The 16644-nt window shown below is 42.9% G+C and overlaps 1 protein-coding gene across 1 annotated transcript in view; it reads right to left on the bottom strand.

The window, feature by feature from the left end:
- Window positions 1-359, bottom strand: part of ENTPD6 (ectonucleoside triphosphate diphosphohydrolase 6) — a 32852-nt gene extending 32493 nt beyond the window's left edge. The window contains exon 1 of the mRNA XM_063443704.1: window positions 223-359. The gene's annotated coding sequence lies outside the window, so the exon portion shown is untranslated. The remainder of the gene's footprint in view (window positions 1-222) is intronic.
- Between the last annotated feature and the right edge of the window lie 16285 nt (window positions 360-16644).

Raw genomic sequence — 16644 nt, 5'->3', positions numbered from 1 at the left:
AATTCAATTTAAATTCCTGACAAACAATTTAGTGAATAAGTCTCATAATACAAAGTTTTCTAACATTCATCCTTGTGTATATATTTATTGGGAAACAAGCTCTACTTACCTAATGTGCTATTAATAGGCAGCATGTCAGTGTTCCCCCCACCACTCCAACATTAAAGTTCAAATACATAAAATGTACATGTCTCTATGTGTGTAGACACCCAGACAAGTTACCTGTATGTATCTCTGTAGCCGGCTAGCACTGTCACCACACTGGGAGAGGGACACCGAATACATTACACTCTATGAACTCGTCTACATTCTTACACGGAACCTGCCAACACAGAACCCGGTAGTGCGCTGGTTGGTGACGTCACGGCCAAAGAATGTGCCAGGGTTGGGGCTCAGGCGGCCATTTTGAATGTGGGCAGCCAGCTTTTCAGTATGCCGAATACATTGTTAACGTTTTATTTTGTTTTTTTGGATATAAGCCTGCGTTTGTTGCGCGCTTGTTGTTTTTTTTTTTTTTTTTTTATTTATTTCCCACCATAACTACAAGATCCTTTTTGCCCGAATCAAATATGGCGATTCACTGCAGTGCGTGACAAAACGTCACCACGATTTTTTTTTCCCTTTTTCGGTCACGTGAAGACATTTGAAATGTGATTGGACACCCGCTAGCGAGCGCTGTCATTTGTACCATGGTGATAGCTTGTTTTAGGCTCAGCTGTTGCGAGAGAAATCATGGAACAATATGGCCCCCTGTGTCTCACAGCTTTAATATAAATAAATATTGTGTATGTCACTGAATGAAACCCCTAATAGACAAGTTATTGTTATGGTTTCTTTAAGTATTATCATTATTATTATTATTGGATTGAGGATACCTTTCAAAGCTTATTTATAGGGCTATCTTTTTTATGGCCAATGGTTTCAAAGCAGTTTGACTTCTTACAATGGGGGATACTCCTGGCACCTTAACGACTGCAGCATGCCGTATTGATAAGGGTGTTTGGAGTGTTATTTTAAGTAAGTCCCTAATTTTAATCATATCCTTAAAAGGCCACTATAGTCACCAGGACAACTACAGCTTAATGAAGCTGTTCTGGTGTCTATAGCATGTGCCTTTAGGCATTTTAATGTAAACTCTGACTTTTCAGCCTAGTGGCTCAGATGGCTATTAGAGGTTCTTTCTGGGTCAGTGCTGCATTGTGTGCAGCACTGATGTTTAGCGCCTGAACGCTCTGCATGGAGGCGCTGAATGTTCCTCATAGAGAAGCGTTGTATTAATCTGTTTCTAAGAGCAGATGCTGATTGGCCAGGGTGGCGTTTTGCCGCGCATGTGAAATAGTGTCCCACTGCTTTCTTATGGGAAAGCATTGGATTGGCTGATCTTAGCCAGGAGGCAGGGTGGGGGGGCGGAGCCAGCCACAACAGAGCCACTAAGAGCTGTAATAAACATGAGTAAGATCACCTTTTAAAAAATAAAAAGACGGACAGAAGTCCAAAGAAGAGGATAACAGAAAGGAGGAAGCCCTACCTTTAATAGTACTAAGGATAAAAAATAATTATTATTAAAGAAGCATATACTTCTCACGGGCGGCTCCTCTCCTATGGAATAACTTGTCTACTGCCATCAGACTCTCCCCTAGTCTTCAATCATTTAAGAAGGGCCTTAAATCCCATCTCTTCAGGAAAGCGTATGGCCTCCCAGAGTAATCTCTCCCTTACATACCTGTCCCTATGGGATAGTGCTTTGCTCTCTCCTCCAGCTCTGCTTCACTCCTACTTGATATTTCCTATCCTAATGTTTCTAATACCCCACCTCCTATAGACTGTAAGCTCATTTGAGCAGGGTCCTCTTCAACCTATTATTCCTGTAAGTTTTCTTGTAATTGTCTTATTTATTGTTACATCCCCCCCTCTCAAAATATTGTAAAGCGCTACGGAATCTGTTGGCGCTATATAAATGGCAATAATAATAATAATAATAATAATATACCAAAAAGTGGAAGGGAACAGCCCAAGAAGGCTGCAATTAGTCAGTAAATTTAAACTGCTAATAAGGCTACAGAGGTGCTGCAATTATGACAGCCTGATCACACTGGTAAATAAGGCTAAATGGGGTGATGTAGAGAAAAAATCTCACAAGCAAAAATGTGAGAGAGCCCCCCCTCCTCCCCTCCTGCAGAAATTCCCAAAGCCAAATATAAGCAGAGAAGCCAGGCTGACCCTGAATTACCTCGGCACAGTGGAATATCCACTAATGCCTACCAAAGCCACTATCCCTTCCTCCACTAAGAAAAAACACACACTTAACTACCCTATTTATCGGCGTATAACACGCACCGGCGTATAACACGCACCTCATTTTAAGAAGGAAATTCCTGGAAATTTCCCCCCCTCATCCCATAGTGTCCCCCCCTTTCCATAGTATTCTGCACTCCCTCCCATAGTATTCTCCACCCCTCCCATAGTGTTCCCCCCTCATCCCATAGTGTTCCCCCCCTTTCCATAGTATTCTCCCCCCTCCCATAGTATTCTCCACCCCCTCCCATAGAGTCCCCCCCTTTCCATAGTATTCTCCCCCCCTCCCATAGTATTCTCCACCCCCTCCCATAGTGTTCCCCCCCTTTCCATAGTATTCCCCCCCCCCTCCCATAGTATTCTCCACCCCCTCCCATAGTGTTCCCCCCTCCTATAGTGTCCCCTAGTGCACTTTCCCTCCCCTTGTCCCATAATTACTTACCTGTCTTGAAGCATGGGCCGGCTTCACAGCGCGCACCGCGGTACTGGAACTTCAATTTCAGGTTCCGGTTTCCGGCGAAGTGTGCACACTTCCTTTCAGTCCCGCCGGAAACCGGAACCTGAAATTGAAGTTCCAGTACCGCGGTGCGCGCTGAACACCGGCCCACGCTTCAAGACAGGTAAGTAAATATGGTATATCGGCGTATAACATGCACCTATCATTTTCCCCCTATTTTCAGGGAGAAAAAGTGCGTGTTATACGCCGATAAATACGGTAACTAAAAGTCGTGCATAGTGCTACCTAGTGAATAAGGTGAAAAAAATAAACAGATAGCTCGATGCGCGTTTCGGCGTGTCAGCGCGCCGTCGTCAGGATCACATTTTACATTGCTTACAATGTTTTCATGCATGATTTGTACTCCTGTCACTGTAGTGTTCCTTTAACCACAAAAACCCTAATTCCTAGTGCTCTAGTGCACCCCCAGCCCTAAATTTGACTTTAATGCCAATTTTGGTTACCATGCATGACTTTTACTGATTAGGTAAACAACTTGTGTATGACATTGAAACAACATAAAAAGGTGCCGGTGAATGTCCTTTATTTGTTGAAAATCCTAGTGACTGAGGAGACCTGCAAGGTTATTCAAAGTGAGAATTCAAAGTGGGTTTCAAATTCAAGGTAAAAGTAGTCAGACTGAAAACATTGTCTAAGTCAGAGATGCTTCCAGTTCAGTTGGCCTTTAGTTTGTAAATCACTTTGAATTCTCACTTTAGGGAGTAACGGTTGTAGAATTTTTGAGGCAATCAATTTTCTTCCATTATCCTCAATGATGACTGTGTGCATACTATAAACCCCTACCTATCTTTAATTTACTTCCCCCATTTTGCCATTAAAGGAACAATATATTCACCCAGACCATTTCATCTCAATGAAGTGGTCTGGGTGCAGTGTCCCTGTCACACTTAGTCCTGCAATGTAAAACATTGCAGTTTTTGAGAAATGGCAATGTTTACATTGCAGGGTTAACTCCTCCTCTAGTGGCTGTCATACTGACAGGCAAAGTGCCTATGTAGTGTTCCTTTAAAAGGCCACTTCTTTAATAAAACTTGATGATGGGAGATCTGGCACTTTTATTTTTAGTTCAATTTTTGGGGTATACTTGTATCCTATATTTTCACTGTATTCATTTACTAGTCCTTTGTTTGCTCTGATTTTTTCTTGTCCATTTATATTTCAAAGCTACAGGCCTCTGAAAGCATAGTCCTGAATGACAACTATTTATACCTATACTGCTGTACTTGGTTGGCTGTACTTAAATGAAGAATTTAAAAAAAAAGTTAACTTCTTTAGGAAGACATATCAGCTACTCAGTTAACATATTTCCCCTGACTCCTCTCCCATTTACCTTTATTAAACCTTGCTTTTACCCTCAATTGAAAGGGACACTCCAGGCACCAAAACAAATTCATCTAAATTAAGTTGTTATGGTGCCAGAAGGCCCCCAGAGGCACTCTTACTTCAAGGGGTTAAAACGTTCTCAAATGGTTTAACCCCAAAGTTGCCTCCAGAGGCGATGTCCACTCCCCCTCAGGCTGCATCTGGCTTTCCTTTCCAAGCCAGTTTTGTGAATGGAGAGTCACTGTTTGCCTGAGATTAGCTGAGAGTGGTCAGCTGACAATCAGCCACACCCTTGCCCGGTGGCATTCCGTGCTTCCTGAATCTGGAATTGTCAGCTGCCACCTGGCGTAAGTGGACATCGCCGCTGGAAGCTACTTAGGGGTTAAGCTAATTGTGCCTCAAGGGGCTTTCTGGAACCATAACACCTTCCTATAGATGAAGTTGTTTTAGTGTCTGGAATGTCCCTTTAAAGGGATCCTATAGTCACAAGAAACAAAGTAATTTTCCTGGCACTATAGGGTTAATAGGTCCCCCTGTCCCCTGGGCCCCCTCCCGTGGGGCTGAAGGGGTTAAATCCCCTTACCTGAATCCAGCGTCGATATCCCTCGGCGCTGGGTCAGCCGGCGGGGGGAACCTAATGCACATGCTCGGCAAAATGGCCACATGCGCATTAGACCTCCCCATTGGAAAGTATTATTCAATGCTTTCCTATGGGGAAAATCTGACACTGGAGGTCCGTGAGGACGTCCAGCCTCTGATAACGGACCAAAAGTCCGTTAGGATTCCGGAAGCGTCCCCAGTGGCTGTCTGGTAGACGGCCACTGGTGGCAGGCTTAGAGCTGCAATGTAAGCATTGCAGCACTAAGTGCAAAAGGGACACAGGACCCAGACCACTTCAATTAGCTGAAGTAGTCTGGGTGCCTACAGTGTCCCTTTAAGTCATATAGCCTACATTTCTAATCAGTATTTACTTTGAAAAGGATGCTTGTTGTCTTTACATTTTCTATGGCTTTACTCCATATATTTAAGTTTGTAAACTCTTTTGATCTGGGTCCTCACCACCTCTTGTACCTGTAGGTCAATCTGGTCTTGATATAGTTACTTGTATGTCTCGTTTTACCATTGTGCAGTGCTGCAGAATATATTGGTGCTTTGTACATGATATTGCACTATCAATCAAGATTATATGCAATCGCAGATTCATTTTGAATATTTGACCATGTGGAATGTTGGAGCAATAAGGCTAATGTGAGAATTAGATACTGTATTACATTCAATAAAATAGCCAGAATATTGTTAGATAGCAAATCATTGTTTTTGAACTATGCATGGAAACAATATGCAAATTCTTTATTTTGGAGATTGCACCAGTAGATGGCAGTGTTGTCCACTCTAAAGTGTTTTGGAGATGTCCTTTCAAGTAAAACAATTGTTGCTGTAGATTTTCTTTGATGGCATTTATCATTTGGAATTATCAATGGATTTGATTTTTTTTTCTATTTATTACAACATCAAGACAATTAAAATTTAAAAATACCATAATTTGCTAATGATGTAGAACAAATCACATTTGTAACGGTTACTTTAAAGGACAGTTTTATCACCTTGATCTATGGTTGTCTTTGTGTGTGAAACATAATACAGATATAGTTGTGCTGGTAATATATTGATCTTCGTAGCTAGGCCTCTGGGATCTTGGCAGTTGCTGGAATTGTTCTGTCCATTGACAAAGCTAGCAGAATACCAAGATTGAATAGATGTGTCTTGCTAGAGACAGGCATCAGAAGCGGGGAAATGCAGGGACAAGAAAGGAAAAGGAACTATGACCACTAGAGTACTAAAACAACAAGCTACTTTAAATCAATTGAAAAAGGCCAATGGAGAGCTGATAAGTCTACTAGACAATGCTTTGGTACCTGACAACATATGGTTATGAGGTGACATTGCATAAATATAATTCTGCAGCTAAGTTTCTAATATGATGTAGAATCAAACCACAAGGATAAGGGATTGCATGAATGGTCATGAGTGAGACTACATCATACAATCTGTCATCCAGGATGAAATAATTCACTAGCATAGTTGGAATAACAGAACATAGAGTTGGACACATGCTACAACTTGGCCAAAAAGACTTAACAGCAACAGGTGTGAACTAGCAGGATCACACACAAAATGCACAAGTTACTGTAAGTACACATGAGTAAAAGTGCACAAAAAGGGCAAGTATTTTTACAAATGCAACTTCCTGTTTGAAATTCTAAGGATTTTATAAGGATAGTTTGTGATGTAAGACTAGACTCCTATTATTCCAATGTAAGTAAAATGTCCGGCACACAGATTGCAAACTCGTATCCAGACATGGCCAAGATGGACCTCTATGAGTGAGTCAGGTGAGGTAGTTCCACCATGAAATGACAACAGCATTAATGTTTTGGTGCAGTAAAAATAATGGACAACGTTTTTTATTTCTTGCTTATAAAGTTTTCTTTGTTTTATTATTCCAGACCAGAACTGAACCTTGGATATCTTAATACAGGAAGCACTTTAACAGAATTAACAAATAAAAAGATACCTGTGTAAGCTGTCATTTTGCAGTCATGCCAATAATGCAGCGACTGAGCTGAAATTATTTATTCAATCAGCGATCTATTTGAATACAAGAAGGACTTTATAACAGGCAAATAATGTGAGTCATGTTCATACTCATGAAATACAAATAACAATTTCTAGCAGTGAAAGCATTTAATCGTGCACATTTCATGAAGGTGGATGTGGCGAAACTAAGCATGTTCATACTATTGTATTTTAACTCATTTTAGCATTCTTGTTTTCTGCCAGTTGCTATAGGTTTTATCTGCAGCATTTCTTTATTTTTGGGCTTTATCCTGCAGAATATTTAACCAACTGGGTGATCTGCTGTACAGGCTTATTATGCACTCATCTTGTCATGATGCCTGGAATGTCCCTTTAATTCAAACTCCTATGCTGAAAAAAAAAAAAATATATATATATATATATTTATATATATATATATATATGAGTATATATAATTAAAGTATATGTAATTAAAGGGATGCTCCAGTCACAATAACAACTGTAGCTAGATTAAGTTGTTATGGTGCCAGGTGGCCGATGAGCGCACTCTAACTAAGGGGTTAAACCATCCTCGAATAGTAAAACCCTAAAGGTTACCTCCAGTACTTATCTGCAGGTCCCCCAGGCAGCATCAGGCTTCTAAATATCAGTTACAGGATCACACCGGGCTTCCTGGCACCATAACAACCCGCCAAGTGGCCCGGAGAGTTCCTTTACATGAACTAAATATATGTTAAAGCATCATTAGATTTACAATTGGGTGCTAAAAAGTAAGAGAGAAAATGTAAAAGATTTGACAAATCCTACTTTGCACTACTACACGAGAACATCCTGACAAAAAACATGGCAAACCAGGAAATTTTTACTGAAAATGCACCTGTTTGGTCAGTGATGATTTTTGTTCAAGCTTCATCATGTGTGTGTGTGTATATATATATATATATATATATATGTATATATATATATATATTTCAAAATAAGTCTCTGGAACTTCATTTTAGAACTACATCGGTATATCAAGATGATGGGTTATTGAGGCATTGATGAAATAGGGGAGAAAGAAAAAAATGATTGGGCATCATTTTTTTAACTTGAGAAATGTAAATTTAGAAATGCAAATAACTACATGAGTAGTGTAACCCTGTGGAAAGTAACCACATTTTAACATTTTTACTCACCACCTATGTGCACATGGTTGTGAATGACCTACCTTGCCATAGAGTTTGGCCATTTCGATTTTGGAGCACCAGGTTTGGGATAATCAATGAGTGACATTCTACTTCTTCTACACTATCATATCTGCAGTAACTACGTTTTAGATCAACGTAGGTAGATCTGAAGATAGGTCACTGTAGAAGATGTGTATCCAAGAATGGTGAAGGAATGACAAGGGAAAAGAAGATTTTAGACAACCACAGCTTAGATCGGACCAACTCCAACTTTCTGAATCATGGGTATTTTTTACATAAATTTGCTGTTCTGTTGTCAATTCTCCAAAATCAGGGATTTGGTAAATAAGTCCCTTAAATATTTGAATCATTATATTCTAAAAATTTGTATTTGTATTACAGCATTACAATTAAATATAGACACCGTTTTATCCATGACAAATAGCTGATACATATAGGTATGAGGCCAAGTTGGCCAAAGTCACACCTTTGATTGAACATTTGTGTAGTTAATTATAATTGGAGGGTTTTTAGCTTGACTTTAGATCAGGTTGAATAACTAGTAATGTAAGCACAGCCCTGAAGATGTTTGAAGCTGTATAACAGCTGCCAACCCTCAAAAGCCAGAGATGATTAAAGGAAGGGAAAGAATCCGTTCTTAAGAATGCAGCACAAAATGCATTATCCCTTATCAGAATGGCCTCTGTGAAATCACGTTTCCTATCATTCCATCGTGAGCCAAAAAGTAACACAGAGTATAATGAAACCGTAATTCCGAAACTCCCCTCAATTTACATGCTTGGATAGGATGAAGTAGAAAGTGCTTAAATCCATTTTAATTATCCAAACACTTCAAACCATTTATCCCCAAAGCTTTCTAATTCACTTCCCAGTTGTGCTGCTATCTTGATTGCTGTGTAGTTAGTTAGTTTTCAGATTTGCACGGGTGGGGCTTTAAATGAAAGGATATACTTTAACTAAAATATTATATTGCGGAGGTGCTACTAATTTACCAGGGCTAAAAAAAAATTAAATTAGCATGGGTTGACTTGTGCCTTATTCCATTAAATATCCTGTGTTATGCTGCCACTTAGACAGTACAGTCCCTTTGCCTAATGGAAAATTATAAAGAGAAGGAGTTGACTTAAGTAAGTTTTATTGGGGCATCACAGGTCAAAGAGTTAAGAATAGAGGACGGAAATTGCAAATGACTGTTAAGAAGGCCAAAAGGGAAACATATGCAGCAGAGGTGACCAGAAAGGGTGGTTGGCAAGTTATCTGGGACAAATTAGAACCTGCTTCTAAGTTATATAATATGTATTTGGTTCATTTTATGGCGGCTGTGTCTTGCCAAGGTTCTGTATGAGTTAATATGAAGCCTGGTGTGGAACAGGTGTTCTAAGATGTTTCAAAAGAGAGCAAGTATTTTATAGTCAGTGATTTCAAACAATGTACCAGATCGGTTAACAAAGTAGGTGTAAAAACATTGTTCATGACCTGGATCTTTGCACTTAAGGTGCGTTTTGGCAAAAGCAAGTTTAACAAATGAAACTGAAGTCATACCTACGTGCTTGTTCAAGATATGATCATGACAGTCTTGCGACAGTTGCGTAATGTTGATTGTTTATAGGGTATAAAAGATAGCTGTAAAAGATATTTTATTGGATAGAATTTTGCTAAGACTGCTTAACTATTCCATGTAACCCATATTTACTGTACTAGCATATTATCTTACATTGACTGCCTGAACAGACAATAGATTAAAGACTAACATTTATGTTTGTCTATTGAGAAAAAGTTGGATTTGAAGTAAACTGCAACTTTTTCTTAGTTTGTTAATGTTTTATCACCCTCCATCTTTTATTTTGCCAGGATGAGTTGAATTGTTATATCTGAGTATATTAAAGGGGACACTATAGGCACCCAGAGTACTTCAGCTCATTGAAGTGTTCTGGGTGCACTGTCCCAGGACCCTTAACCCTACAAAGGTAATTATTGCAGTTTTTAAGAAACTGTAATAAATACCATTTAAGGGTTAACTCCACCTTTAGTGGCTGTCTACCAGATAGCCACCAGAGGGACTTCTGGGTCGTTAGGCGACATTTGGACTGTTGCTGGACATCCACACGCTATGCATGAGGACTGCGAGCGTCACCTGCATCCCTTTAGGAATGCATTGTATAATGTGTCCCTATGAAGAAATTCTAATGTGAGCACTGCCACTGCTGCGCATGTGCTTTAGGTCTGCCCTCTGCCTGATGTCCTCCGCTGGTGGACCTGAGACAGCGCCAAGGTACATTGGTGTTGGACTGAGGTAAGTGTCAGAAGGGGAGGTTTTAACCCTTCTGCACCACTATAGTTTCCCTTTAATTTTCTTCTGCCGTGTAGCCAATTTCTTTTAACAAGTATCCACATGAAGGTTTGGCCTTAGCTTGTGAGTGCAATGACTTCCATGGGTTTTAGTGTGTTTCTTCAAATAATATTAAGACATGACGTGAAAACTAGTGGAAGATATAAGCACATGGTGGCAGAGATGGTCAAAGGCAAGCATAAAATATAAAATGCGTTGTTTAAGAGGGTTTTGTTTACAAAGAATGAAAGTTTAGCAAAGAATAACATAACAGAACATATGGGTGCTGAGAAGAAGCAAATTATATTGAATAGACAATCTAGCACCGGTAACCAGTCAATAATGTTTTGTGACTCTTGGCTTGATTTCAAGTTATCACTCCCAATCCATATGTCATAAACCATTTTCTGCTGGTAACACTGTCATAAGGCTGGAGGTAGAGTAACAATTTCATATTTAATCTTGTGATCTTCAGCTTGATAGACCAATATTACAAGGTTATTGAGAAAACAATATTATCTATGATGAATTTTACACAGAATAGGGACTGTTCCCCCTACATAGGGTCACTTGGCAGATATAGATTGACACCTGTCCTCAGAGATCATGATACACACTGACACAGAGCAGAATAGAGACTGTTCCCCCTACATAGGGTCACTTGGCAGATATGGATTGACACCTGTCCTCAGAGCCCCTGATACACACTGACACAGAGCAGAATAGGGACTGTTCACCCTACATAGGGTCACTTGGCAGGTATGGGTTGACACCTATCCTAAGGATCCCTGATACACACTGACACAGAGCAGAATAGGGACTGTCCCCCCTACATAGGGTCACTTGGCAGATATGGATTGACACCTGTCCTCAGAGACCATGATACACACTGACACAGAGCAGAATAGAGACTGTTCCCACTACATAGGGTCACTGGGCAGATATGGATTGACACCTGTCCTCAGAGACTATGATACACACTGACACAGAGCAGAATATAGACTGTTCCCCCTACATAGGGTCACTTGGCAGATATGGATTGACACCTGTCCTCAGAGATCATGATACACACTGACACAAAGCAGAATAGAGACTGTTCCCCTTACATAGGGTCACTTGGCAGATATGGATTGACACCTGTCCTCAGAGACCATGATACACACTGACACAGAGCAGAATAGAGACTGTTCCCCCTACATAGGGTCACTTGGCAGATATGGATTGACACCTGTCCTCAGAGCCCCTGATACACACTGACACAGAGCAGAATAGGGACTGTTCCCCCTACATAGGGTCACTTGGCAGATATGGATTGACACCTGTCCTTAGAGATCATGATACACACTGACACAGAGCAGAATAGAGACCGTTCCCCCTGCATAGGGTCACTTGGCAGATATGGATTGACACCTGTCCTCAGAGCCCCTGATACACACTGACACAGAGCAGAATAGGGACTGTTCCCCCTACATAGGGTCACTTGGCAGATATGGATTGACACCTGTCCTCAGAGCCCCTGATACACACTAACACAGAGCAGAATAGGGACTGTTCCCCCTACATAGGGTCACTTGGCAGATATGGATTGACACCTGTCCTCAGAGACCTAATTGTGTAATAATGGTAATACTATTACCTATTATATAATATTGACAGGGGCAAGGAAATTCCCTCTAAATAGATGGGTATAGGCAGAGAGTATGGAGACCGGAGTGATAAAGTGTCAATAAGGTGATATAAAGTTAAATGTATCACAGACACACAGCCACCCTTTCTCTTAGCTAGTTTCCAGAAATGCTGGATAGGTAGAAGGGCTATAAAGACTCAGAGAGGTCTAAGAAGAATTCTCTAAACTAGCCCTAATCTCCTTAAACACCTTCAAGGGTGTTCTAAGCTAAAGCTCAATCTAAACGTTTAGATGACTGCCTGATTTCCCATCACAGAAGCTGGCTAGGAATAACAGTGTGCAAGACAAAGAGTGGGTCTAAGTGCCCATAGTGCAGTAAAGTGTCCCTAGTGAAGTGAAAAAGAGAATAGCGAGCTGGCACCCAAGAGAATAACGAGCTGGCGCCCTATCAGGGGACGTGTATATGGCATCGATTTTAGGAACCAGGAGATGGAAAAATATGCTTGGTCGGTCCTCCTACTTCAAATTTGGGGCACTGCGCGTGCAATCTAATGTGCCACCAGATAGGAGTGGTGTGTTAAGTAGTACTATTCCTATCAGTTTAATCCCTGTTATGTGCCCTTTTTTTGGTTTGGTTTTTGAAACCACGGTGCAGCACCAGAGGGCCGAAAAATTAGGCATGTACACATGCCTGAAAAATTAGGTATTGTTCCAGCCGCTGCTAGCAGCGGCCATAAAAATTGATGTTTGTTTCCCAGGCAGAAAGTGCCCTAAAACATTGCGGCTTGAACCCTAGTTGGTGGCGGATAAGTCTCGCAAGTCAACCGGCATTCAGAGCTAAAATACAGCAGCGTGTGGACCATTTTTAGCCCAAGGCAGCTCCTCTCATCAGGCCTTTTTTAGTCGAATGTATCGCCCACTGTCTGTCCCTTCAGGATCCATCCTTCATTCATCTTAATAAAGGTGAGGTAATCTAGACTTTTTTGACCTAGGCGACTTCTCTTCTCAGTGACAATACCTCCTGCTGCACTGAAGGTCCTTTCTGACAGGACACTTGAAGCGGGGCAGGCCAGAAGTTCTATCGCAAATTGGGATAGCTCAGGCCACAAGTCAAGCCTGCACACCCAGTAGTCAAGGGGTTCATCGCTCCTCAGAGTGTCGATAGTTAAGGCGAGGTAGTCTGCTACCTGTCGGTCGAGTCGTTCTCTGAGGGTGGATTCCGAAGGGCTGTGGCGATGCGTAGGACTTAAAAAGCTCTGCATGTCTTCCATCAACAACACGTCTTTAAAGCATCCTGTCCTTGCCGGCGTGGTCGTGGGAGGAGGAGGATGACTTACACCTCTTCCCCTGTTAGATTCCCGTTGTGCTGTGACATCACCCTTATACGCTGTGTAAAGCATACTTTTTAATTTATTTTGCAAATGCTGCATCCTTTCCGACTTGTTGTAATTTGGTAACATTTCCGCCACTTTCTGCTTATACCGGGGGTCTAGTAGCGTGGACACCCAGAACAGGTTGTTCTCCTTCAGCCTTTTTATACGAGGGTCCCTCAACAGGCACGACAGCATGAAAGACCCCATTTGCACAAGGTTGGATGCCGAGCTACTCATTTCCCTTTCCTCCTCCTCAGTGATCTCAATGAAGGTATGTTCTTCCCCCCAGCCACGTACAACACCACGGGTACCAGATAGGTGACAACGAGCACCCTGGGATGCCTGTTGTGGTTGGTCTTCCTCCTCCTCCTCAAAGCCACATTCCTCCTCTGACTCCTCTTCCTCACAATCCTCTTCCAGCGTTGCCGCAGGTCCAGCAAGCGATGCTGATAAGGCTGTTTCTGGTGGTGATGGTGACCACAACTCTTCCTCTTCCTCTTCACGTTGATCTACTGCCTGATCCAGCACTCTTCGCAGGGCACGCTCCAGGAAGGAAACAAATGGTATGATGTCGCTGATGGTCCCTTCGGTTCGACTGACTAGGTTTGTCACCTCCTCAAAAGGACGCATGAGCCTACAGGCATTGCACATGAGCGTCCAGTAACGTGGCAAAAAAGTTCCCAGCTCCCCAGAGGCTGTCCTAGCACCCCGGTCATACAAATATTCATTAACAGCTTTTTCTTGTTGGAGCAGGCGGTCGAACATTAGGAGTGTTGAATTCCAACGTGTCGGGCTGTCGCAAATCAAGCGCATCACTGACATGTTGTTTCGCCGCTTGATATCTGCAAAGTGCGCCATGGCTGTGTAGGAATGCCTGAAATGGTCACACACCTTCCTGGCCTGCTTCAGGACGTCCTTTGAGCCTGTGTACTTATGCACAAAGCATTGTACGATCAGATTACACACATGTGCCATACACGGCACATGTGTCAACTTGCCCAACTTCAATGCCGCCAACAAATTTGTTCCTTTGTCACAAACCACTTTGCCGATATCCAGTTGCTGCAGAGTCAGCCACTTTTCCACCTGTGCATTCAGGGCGGACAGGAGTGCTTGTCCAGTGTGACTCTCTGCTTTCAAGCAAGTCAAACCCAAGACGGCGTGACACTGCCGTATCCGGGATGTGGAATAGTACCTGGGGAGCTGGGGGTGTGCCGTTGATGTGGAGCAAGACGCAGCAGCAGAGGAGGACTCAGCCGAGGAGGTTATGGAAGAGGATGGAGTAGGAGGAGTAGAGGAGGTGGCAGCAGGCCTGCCTGCAAGTCGTGGCGGTGTCACCAACTCCTCTGCAGAGCCACGCATTCCATGCTTGGCAGCCGTCAGCAGGTTTACCCAATGCGCAGTGTAGGTGATATACCTGCCCTGACCATTCTTTGCAGACCAGGTATCAGTGGTCAGATGGACCCTTGCCCCAACACTGTGTGCCAGACATGCCATTACTTCCTTTTGCACAATCGAGTACAGGTTGGGGATTGCCTTTTGTGAAAAGAAATTTAGTCCGGTGGGCTGATTGCCCCGCACTCGCTGCGTCCCAGTTCCAGCGCCTCACCTCTTGTTCTCTTCTTCTGATCTTTTACTTCTCTCTCTCCTACAACCACCCCTCATTTCTCGGCATCGGGTTTCGGGGGTAGGTTTTCTCTTTTTATTGAAGGTCTTATTCTTCTTGGTTCCTCACTTTGCCTGTATACCCAACATCTCCTCAGATACGATCGGTGCGATAGGGGAATGCGGAGATACCATATTCTCTGGATGCCTTTTTCCTGACAGACCCTTTGTGGGACAAAGGGTAATTCCCCGAGTCATATACACTTCCTCCGACTAGAGTCAGCTGACTGTGACGATCTGTACGGGGAAGCTCGGGATGGTTTGGCTATGGCTATTAGGTGACCTCTTGTATCACTAATGTGGTTTAACGCTAACCGGACACGTTACCTTATATTCCTGGTCCTTTATTCGAATAGATATTGGAAGACAACAGCCAAAAAGTACAGCATAATTCCAAATCCCCGATGGGGATCAGGCGCCACGGAAACTAGGGATAAGCGTGTCTGGAGGACAACTGTCGTTAAGACTGTTTTCCTCAGACCGATTTCTTCCACTGAGACTTATAAGCAGGACACACAATAGTACCGTTCCTGTTATGACACTCTCGGGCAAAAGTGAGGAATTTTGATACTTATGCTGTATAAACAATAAAAAAACCCCGATGGGGGGCAGGTTGAAAAGAATTATCAAGGTGGCTTGTACTATATGCTGTTGTTGCATTGTTGCATTTACGAAACTGTTTGTGTATATTTTGGCTTCTGCGCAAGCCTTCAAGTTGTATGAATCTTGCCTTACCTATCGTGTGCAAAAATAAAGAATTAAAAAAAAAAAAGAAATTTAGTCCGGTACCTTCCACTGCGGTGTCCCAATAGCTAAAACATTTTTGAACGCCTCAGACTCCACCAGCTTGTATGGTAAAAGCTGGCGGGCTAATAGTTCAGACAAGCCAGGTGTCAGACACTGGGCAAGGGGGTGACTTTCTGACATTGGCTTCTTACTCTCAAACATGTCCTTGACAGACACCTGACTGTGGGCAGATGAGCGGGAACTGCTCAAGGCGAGAGACGGAGTGGCGGATGGTTGAGAGGGGGCAAGGAGGACAGCAGTGGTTGACGTGGCTGAAGATGCTGGACCAGGAGGAGGATGGCGGCTTTGAGTTTGTGTGCTGCTTGTACTCATGTGTTGATCCCATAGGCGTTTGTGATGTGAGATCATGTGCCTACGCAAAGCAGTTGTACCTAGATGGGTGTTGGACTTCCCACGACTCAGTTTCTTTTGGCACAGGTTGCAAATGGCATCGCTGTTGTCAGAGGCAGACACACAAAAAAAATGCCACACTGCTGAGCTCTGCAATGACGGCATTCTGGTGGTGGACCCAGCATGCGTTGATTGGCGGGCTGTCGGGCTGACCCCGGGTGCCGATGTATGCTGTCTGACTGTGCCACTAGCTCCTTGCGACGACCTCCCCCTGTTTCCAACTCGTCTCCTCCTCCTCCTCTCTGTCTCCCCATCTGAACTTTCGCCCTGTTCTTCTTCTTGCCGAGCGGGCACCCACGTGACATCCATGGACGCATCGTCATCATCAACCGCTTCACTTGTATCTGACAACTCAGCAAAGGAAGAAGCAGCGGGTACAACATCATCATCATCACACCGTACGTCCATGTGTGTAATGCTGCCTGCCTGAGATATATCCCTGTTATCTACATCCTCTGGCAATAATGGTTGCGCATCACTCATTTCTTCAAACGGATGTGTAAATAACTCCTCTGACATACCAAGTGAAG

The sequence above is a fragment of the Pelobates fuscus genome, chromosome 2 (assembly GCF_036172605.1).
Source record: "Pelobates fuscus isolate aPelFus1 chromosome 2, aPelFus1.pri, whole genome shotgun sequence".
In the NCBI taxonomy this organism is placed as follows: Eukaryota; Metazoa; Chordata; class Amphibia; order Anura; family Pelobatidae; genus Pelobates; species Pelobates fuscus.
The sequence above is the reverse complement of the archived record's forward strand: the minus strand, read 5'-3'. Positions and strand labels throughout refer to the sequence as shown.